The sequence below is a fragment of the Manacus candei genome, unplaced genomic scaffold, assembly GCF_025592945.1.
Source record: "Manacus candei isolate 608988 ecotype Guabito, Panama unplaced genomic scaffold, ASM2559294v1 h1tg000242l, whole genome shotgun sequence".
Classification (NCBI taxonomy): Eukaryota; Metazoa; Chordata; class Aves; order Passeriformes; family Pipridae; genus Manacus; species Manacus candei.
Window position 1 is genome coordinate 1 of NW_026138290.1, and position 8,816 is coordinate 8,816.

The 8,816-nt window shown below is 60.4% G+C and overlaps 1 long non-coding RNA gene across 1 annotated transcript; it reads right to left on the reverse strand.

The window, feature by feature from the left end:
• Positions 1-4,127: 4,127 nt before the first annotated feature.
• LOC127464604 (uncharacterized) lies at positions 4,128-8,631 on the reverse strand. The gene is made up of 3 exons (XR_007901469.1): positions 8,512-8,631; positions 7,984-8,106; positions 4,128-4,628 (listed from the first exon to the last, which is right to left on the reverse strand). It is a non-coding gene; the product is annotated as an uncharacterized LOC127464604 (long non-coding RNA).
• Between the last annotated feature and the right edge of the window lie 185 nt (positions 8,632-8,816).

Here is an 8,816-nt window from a genome sequence, read left to right on the forward strand (position 1 = left end):
GGGGGAATCCCGAGGTGGGGAGGGAGCAGCGGGAGGAATTCCCCCCTCTGGCCCCTCCCACCCGGGGACCCCACTCCTCCGGAGGGGATCCCCCGCCCCTCTCCCCCGAGCCCCCCCGGCCCCCGCCCTTCCCCCCCTCCTCCGGAGGGGACCCTCATCCCCTGCCCCCCCGCCTCCCCCTCGTCCCCCCGCCCGCGGAGCCCCCCCGTGTGATGTCGGGACGGGCCGGAGCCCCCGGCGGTGTCGGGCGGTGCTTGGGAACTGCAGGGGGGACCCGCCGAGCGGGCCCGGCCCCGTGGGGGGGGATCCAGGGGGGCGCCGGCTCCGGCCCTCGCGGCTTTATTAAAGCGGCGCCCCCAAGCCCGCGGCTGCGGGGACACGGCCCGGGGGACAGGGGGGCGGACGGGACGGGCGGGGGGCAAGGACGGAGCGGGGGTGCGGGCAGGTCGGGCTGTGCAGCGGAGCAGCGAGGGGGGAGCAGGGGCAGGCAGGGGGGGCCGGGGGCAGGGGGGGGCCGGGCTGTGCAGGAGGGCAGCGACAGCGGCCGGGGAGAGGCGGCGTGCGGGGAGCGGGTGGAGGGTGGGGAGGAAGGGAGGGGACGGAAAAAAGGGCGAAAAGTAAAAGAAAAGTAAAAACGAAAGCAAAGCAAAAGAGCCGCGGCAGCGAGAGGCTCCCGCGGCGATGCCGCCTCCCCGCGCACCGCCCGAGCAAATGGCGGCGGGGGCGAGTTCCGGCGCTTAAATACCCCCCGCCCCGACCCGCCCCCTGCCCGTCCCCGCCCCGCGCACCTGGACGGGCCCCCGCCTCGCACACCTGTGCGGGCCCCGCTCCGCCCCGGCCCCGCCCCGGCCCCGCCCCGGCCCCGCCCCGGCCGCGCCGTTCAAAGCCGGCAGAGCCGCGCTCGTCCCGAGCTTGTGCAGGAAGCTCGTACCGGGATGCTGCGGGAGCGATCGGCGCGTCGGAGGACCGAGGCTGGCGAGGGAGCTCGGCAGGAGGAGCGGGACAAGGATCCGGACCGGGACCGCGACCGGAGGAGCGAGGTTGGCTTGGGGCTGGGATGGGGCTCGGCACCCGGACGGGGACCAGGATCGGTGCCGGGCTCATCCCAGCCCGGCCTCGCCGCCTGTACCCCCCGGCAACCCGGGCGGGAAGAGCCGCTCCGGGGCGGGCGCTGGGGCCGAGCGCGGCGGGGGCCGCTCGGGCCGGGGCTCTGCCGGGGCCCGGTCGGGGGAGAACGGCGGCGCTTTCGTCGTGCAGACGCGGAGCCGGGGCTGGGGACCGGCCGGGGCGCGGGGACACGCCGGGCCGACCCCGAGACCCCCGAGAAGGGGTGCCGCCCGCACCCCCAGCGGGATCGGAGCTCTCCCGCTCGGGCACCCCCGAGGCCACCGCACCCGCTCCCGGGGAGAACATCGCCCGCCTCCCCCTTCCCCGCGGCCGCGGGGGTTCCCGCCCGCAGGGCCCCCCGGGAACGAGGGCTCTGGGCCCCGCCGGGGCTCCGGCCACGGGCCCGCTCCGGCCGCGGGGAGCCGGGGGTTTGCCGGGGCAGGGAAGAACGAGGGCAGCCCTTTCCCCGTTCCTCCCGTGCTCCGGGACCCCGAGCAGAGCTACCCGTCTGTCCCCGTGTCCCTGTGTCTGTCCTCAGGCGGCCCCAGGAGCTGGCACTGACCGTGCCGCGGGTCGGGCACAGGCTGCTCCCAGCTCTGCCTGCGGAACTTGGGCAATTACCCACAGCAGTTCTTTGCCCTGCCATCCATAAGGTGCGGCTCATCTGACACCTGCCAGGTGAGACCTGAGGCTCTCCTTCCTCTCCCCTGTTTCCTCGGCAACTCGCTCCCTCCCGGGCCAAACCCTCTGGTTTTTCAAAATCCCGTTGAAACATTTCCTCTTTATTTGCAGACGGGGAAGGTCCTGCCTGGGAGGGAAACGGCTACAGGGGAGGAAACCAAGAAATGCTCCAACCGGACGGCGCTGCGCGAGTCAAAAGAGGGGCAAGACCGCAGAGAAATAGAGTCAGGAAATGCGCTTTTATTCAATCTCGGCAGGAGCCCTTCGCAGCCCCGGGCCGGAGGGAGCGCGGCCGGCTGGGCTGTGCCCGGCTGGGGACGGGCACCAATTCATCACTGCCCTGCTCAGGGAGATTTTCCGGCCCTGCCCGGGATTCACCCAACGGCTGCAAAGGTGCTCGTGCGACAACCGAGCTCATTTCCAGGGATAAAAGAGCCAACCCAGTCCGGAGGGATCCCTCGCTCCGAGGCAAAGGGCGTTGCTCGAGTGTCGCCGCCTGGTCCCGCCTGCAGGGGGTCGTCTCCTCCAGGTGAGCGTTTGGATCCCAAAATGCTGGGGGTGCTCAGGTCGGGGCCGCTTTTCGGGCCCGGAGTTGGACGGAGCCCTCGGCGGCTCCTGCTTCCCGCCAGGAATGTTCTCGGGGCTCCCTAGGCAGTCCCAGCTGGGCAGGGAACGCGGGCCGGGAGGACGCCGGAGCGACAGAGTGACCCAGTCCTGCTTGGGCTTCCTATTGCCAGGGGCTGGAGGAGCTGTGCCCCGGAGCTGTGCCCTACAGCCCCCGTGGGGTGGGCACGGGGAAAGGGCTGCCCGCGGCTCCTCAGCCGGGGGCTGCTCTGAACGGGCCCCCTGAGATGCCTCACCCTGGACACGCCCCAGCGCCAGCCCAGAAGGCCCCAAAGAATCCAGCCGGCCCTCGGCAGTGTCGGCACGGCGGGGCTGCAGAGCAGCGCGGGCAGCCGTTCCCAGGGCCCACCTCCCGGAGCTCCCCCGCGCCCCCCGCGTGTGTCCCGCCCGCCCCAAATCCCTGCCCTTCCAGCCGGAGGCCAGCAGGCAGCAGCAGCCTTAAAGCCAGGGCCATGTGCCCTCAGCGGCACTAAATCCCGAGCGAGAGCCCTCGGAGATGCCTGAAAGGAAAAGGGGGTGCTTGGAGAATGTGGGGCTTGGAGACAATTCGCAGTTTTTCGGGGACCCAACCGCAACCGCAGAACCCGTGGACAGCTGGAACAGGTGGGGCAGAGCCGAGGTGCCCTGAAGGCAGGGATGTGCATCCCTTTCCTCGGGGAAAAGAACTCCCCGGGGCCGCTCCCGAGGCTCCGAAGGGACAGCGGCTTCCCGGCCGGAGAGACGTCCTCGCCCGTGCTCAGGGGCTGCCTCGCCCCGGGCCGGGAGCGCGTCCGGCCCCCGCCTTCTCCCGGGCCAACACATCCCCTGGAGCCCGGCCCGGGGCGGAGAATCGGCCCAATTCCAGGGAACTCGCTCAAGTCCCCCCGGGACACCAGCGGGGTTGGGGAAGGAGGGTTATAAACAGCAAAGCCTGTGGAATATCAACCTGTCCTTGTCCCGATCCCGCTGAGCAAACCTGGAACCGCGGCTGCTTCCCGGCAAACCTGGCATTAAAGCAGCAGCTCTGCGGGGGAAGATCCAGGCTCCAGGAGGCACTGGGAGGCTGTTCCAGCAGGAATTCCCCATGGAATTGCGGGCTGTAGGTAGAATTCATCCAAACCTGCAAAGCTGAGACCGGAACCCAAACCTGGGCCCCGCAGAGAACGATCTTTGTGCTGCCCTGTCGGCCAAAGCTGCTGCACTGAGAGATCTTGGCAGCCTGAGGGAGGGCATTCTCTGCATCCCAGCAACCTCCATCTCCCAAGGGGACAATCCAAGTCCCAAAAGATTCCTTTTGCCTTTCCACAGGGACACTGACCCTTATTTGGTCCTGCTCTCCCACGGTTCATTTTGGGGGATGAGTTTGTGCTGGTTTACATTCCCCGACTCCACTCACAGCTGGAGGTTTGGGGTTGTGGTTCTCTACTGCCAGCAGGTTCCCTAAGGAGCCAGATACTCCAACAATCCCCTCGTTTGACTTTCTAGGTGAATTGTGCACAAGCCAGTCCCCCGTTCCCTATCCAGGCTGGGAGTGCTCGTGCCCTTGGCACAGTTGGCTCTGTCTGGGCAGGAACTGAGAGCAGGACACGGGGCAGAGCGGATCAGCTGCCCAGGGAACCTCCAGGAGATGAAGCTACGGGATCCTCATTCCAATCAAGGGAACACATTCTGCCTCTGGCAGAAGCCGGGAGCCAAAGCAGATCCCACCGGGCCAGGCTGGGGGCAGCTGTTGGATCCACTCTGGGGGAAAGCCCCTGTGCCTGCCAGGAGCTCTGACTCTGTTTGTCCTGCCAGCTCTGACCAGTGTCAGGGCCACTGGGAGGGATTCAGAATCCAAAGAAACCCCAAATCCTACCGCAGGATTCAATCAAAGGAAGGAAGCCCTTATTGTCATAAAAAGCTTAAAAACCTGTTCAAAATTCTAGGACAGCAATCCTGGGATTCCCGGGAAACTTAGTAGTGCTCTTGGTTCCATTTCAATGTATCTGTAGTCCCTCAATGAGCAGCTTGGAGAACTTCCCCTGGGATTTAGAGGCTGAGCAGGGTTTGCTTTGGATTGCCTGGTACCTCTGGCCCCAGCTGGTGCAAACACAACTTGGTCCAATGTGGTTAAACACAGTTTGCTAGGCAAACAGTTGCTGTATCCCCTAGAAATTACCCCAAGTGTGTAGATAAAACCTTCATCTCTGTCCCTCCTCAGTTATCCCAGGTTTTCCTGGCTGGGAGCCACACAGAGGCTGTAAATTCAAAGGCAGAAAGAGAAGGTCTGTCAGCAAAAGGCACAAAGAAGGGGACAGGTTTCAGAAAACATTTCTGCAATCCAATGAATACTTCATTGAGTACCTCATTTATCCTTCAAAATATTCATTCTCTGCCCTGGACATTCCCTCAAGTTTTACCCCCAAAGGTTTCCCCTCCCGCCCACCCCTGACTGCCTCAGTGTCCATCAGGAGGCACATCCTCTCTGCTACAGGTGACCTCACACTGGACCCACTGCATTTTCCCGACCTCTCCACATCTCAGCAACTCACTTCTACATCAAGATGTTCATTCTCTACCCAGCAGACCCCCTCCAGGTTACTCTCAACACTTTCCCCACCTCTCCACCACCCAGGAACTCATTTTCACCTCAGAAGAGTCACTCTCTGCCCTGCAGATTCCCACAAGTTTTACCCCCCAACATTTTCCCTGGAGGTCTGCAAGGTTTACCCCAGTTTACCCCAGGAGGTGCATTCTCTCTCCTCCACATGACCTCTGATTTTACAAACACAAATTTTCCCTCCCTGCCCACCACTGACTGCCTACTGGACCTCAAAAGGCTCATTTTCTCCCCTAGGGGACATCCACACTTACCCTCACAGTTTTCCCTGCCTGCAAACTACTTATTACCTCATTTTTACCTCCAAACATTCATCCTCTGCCACAGAGATGACCTCAAAGTTTCCCCCAAAACCTCCTTACCTGTCCACTACTGATTACCCCAGTTTACCCCAGGAGGTGCATTCTCTCTGCTGCACATTACCTCAGCTTTGACAAACCAAGATTTCCCTCCCTGCCCACTACTGACTGCCTCACCTTACCCCAAAATATTCATTCTCTCTGGGACAGATTGCCCCACATTTTACTCCCAACATCTGCCTTACCTGTCCACGTCTGACCAGCTCCTTCGTACCTACAGAGGGTCATTCTGCACCCCACACACCCCTCAGGCTTATCTCAAACCTCTCCCCACCTGTCTGCCACCGAGTGCCTCATCTTTACCTCAACACATTCCTTCTCTGCCCAGCAGATCACCTGAACTATAACACCCACAATTGTCTGTGTCTGTCCCCACTCACTACCTCAGGTTACCTCAGTGTGTTCATTCCCTGCCCTGCAGAGAATGAACCTCCTTTTTAACCCCCAAACTTTCCCCTTCCAGCCCACTCCTGATTACCTCTTTTTGAACAAAAAACAGTCATTCTCTCCCCAGAGTCTTCCCTACCTGCACACTCCTGATTACCTCTTTTGGACCTCCAAATATTCATTCTCTGCCCTGCACATTTGATCAAGTGGGACCCCCAAAATTTCCCTACCTCTCCACAGCTGATCACCTCATGTATACCTAAATATGTTCCTGCTCTACCCTACAGACCACCTCAAGTTCACTCTCAAAACTTTCCCCACCTGCTCACCACTGACTACCTCCTTTTGACCTCCAAATATTCATTCTCCACCCTGGGGAGTTTCTCAAGTTTTACCTGTCCCCTGATGACTGCCTTAGTTTATCCCAAAATGTTCGTTCTCTCTGCTCCAAAGACACTTCTGGCCTCCTTGGCAAACTGCCTCTGACACTTGGTTTTCTCCAGCAGAAATTAAGGAATTGCTCACGGCAGTTTGGAGATGAAGTTATCCCAAAGGGAAGGAAAGAACAAATATTCCCGTCAGAGCCCTGGGGATCTGCTGGGCTGAATTGGGAAGGGCACATTTTCTGCAGAGCAAATACAGGACAACCTCAAACACGAAGCCCAGACTGTCCAGTGGGGTGTGAAAGCACCACTGGGACAAACCTCCACTCTCCTGATTCTTTTCAGGGGCTGCTCCAACCCAGCTCTGAAGCTGCCAAGCCCAAACTGTCCCCAGCGCTCTGGAACAACAGGATCTTCCCAGGGATGATGCATTGGAAGCACAGCCCTCATTCTCACCCTCCACACGCTCCCAGGCTCACCCCAAATTCAGGACAAGGGGCCAAAGGCCACTCGGGCCGGGGCTCCCTCTGTCTCTGCGGGCTCAGGGACTGCAGCCACCAGGGCCCTCCAGCACGGACAGCCTGGACCCAGAGCAGATCCCTGGGCATTAGCAGCGTCCTGGGCATCCCTGGAGACAGAAACCATCAGCCTCTGGGCTAGCACTTCATTGCCAGCACACACAGCCTGCCACATTTAGGGGGGCAGCTCTCGGACCACAGAGCCAGTCTGACCCAGTTCTCCTGGGCACCAACACGGACCCCACAAACCCCCAGGAATGAGAATGTTCTGCTGCTTTGACAAACTTCAGCCCAGCTTTGCAAACCTCAGTCCCTGCAGCTCCTGCTCTCCAGGGCCCCTTCAGGGCTGGCTCCAGTTCCCTGGAGAACCTGCCCCAGCCCCACTCTGGGCCAGCCTGAGCAGAAGCCACTGGGCTGCCCAAGGAAGAACCCTCCCCTGGCTGCTGCAGCTGGAGGGAGATCCAGCTCCAATGGAATCCCGGGAACAGCCTCCCAGATGGTCTCTCCCCAGCCCTTGGCAGTGGCTCAGGATGGCAGCAGCTCCAGTGCCAGCTGGGTCCCTGCACGAGTCCTTGTCCCAGCCCTGCCACACGGACACCCACGGGAGACACCCACGGGCACACAGGCCTTGCTTGCACAATTCCTCACCCACAGCTGAGGGAAAGCCACACAATGTCAAGAAATAACCTGTGCTGAGAGCACTCATCACTCCAGTCCATCAGGACTTGGAGGCAGTTGGGTAGGCAACACCCCACTTCTGCTTGGAAACATTCCAGATGAGGAAAAGCCACTTCCCTTCTCTCTCTCTGACCCAGAACCAAAGCAGTCCTGCGGGACAACACGGACTATGCACGGAAGGCCCGAGTCAGTGGGGGGAAAAACCCTAAACAAACCAAACCACCCCAAATTTCAAGATAAAAACAGGCTGCTTCCTTAACAGGAGCACACCAAACTCATTGAAGCCAGAGAGGAAATTACAAACAAACAAACAAAAGACCCAAAAAGATGCTTTGCACTGATACACTCTCTGGTTGATCATTCCAAAGGAAATTCTCCACAGATCAGAAGCAAGTACCAATACTTTGTCCTCGATTGAAAACTAATGACTTGAGGGGCTGGACATGTCCAGTGAGGGTTCAGGGTCTGGTGGGTCCTTTCTGGCTGATCCTGACCGGCCCAGGCCAAACCCAACCACCCCCCTGGCTGCTCCATCCCAGACCTGGGGGCAACATTCAGACAGTTTGGAAATACTGCCCTTCCCTGCTACTCCCTCCTTCCTTACACATCCAGTGCCCAGGGAGCAAATGCCAACACCAGGAGGAGAGAAAGGTGTCCCTGTGACTTACCCCACCCCACGGGCAGCACCAGGAGCCCCCAGCCCGGCCGGCGGGGCTGCAGCCTCTTGCCTTTGGCTGCTCCCAGCCCAGGGCACTTGGCAGAGCTGGGCTGGATCAGGGCTTTGGCCTGGCCTGGAAGAGAGGAGAACAAGGCAATTAAGGGCACTGGGCAAGTCAAAGGCTCCTGCCCTTCACCCTTCTGTTCAGTTGCTCACTAGAGAGTTTTAACCATGAAAAATCCAGGGGGGACAACAAATGAAACGTGGCCTTTTCCAGCATTTTTATTCCTACCTGTTTCAGGCACTAAAAGGAGGCTCATCTTGCATTCCTTGCCCCATTTGAACAGAACCCTTTTCATTCCAAACCCCCCTTGGGAGTCAGTCAATCCTCTGCCATTGGACTTTGGACAGAGACACCTGGGACGATGGAGCCCAGGAAATGAGGGAGAGAAACCTGACAGGGAAAGGATTCAAGGCACTCCAGAACTCAGAAATGTGTTCATGCCTTGCCAGCCCACCCCAATTCTGTGCCACCCACCTGAGCTGGGCAGGTGAGGCCAAGGCTCCCCTTCCTGCTGCCAATCACTGTCCCAGCACACGGACCCCCGTGCTGGGCAGCACTTGGAAAAACTTGGGAAAGGCAAAAGGAAAATGGCACTGCCTGTCAGAAAACATGTCTGTGAACATCCCTTCTGCACCAATTTAATCCCATCCCTCTGCTCCAATAAACCCAGGGCAGGCAGGTCTCTCCAGCCCAGGGAGAACAGGAAGGAGAACTGCAGGAACACAGGCAGGCACGGGCAGCTCTTGGCACTGATTCCCTGCAGACCTCTCTGCACTTGG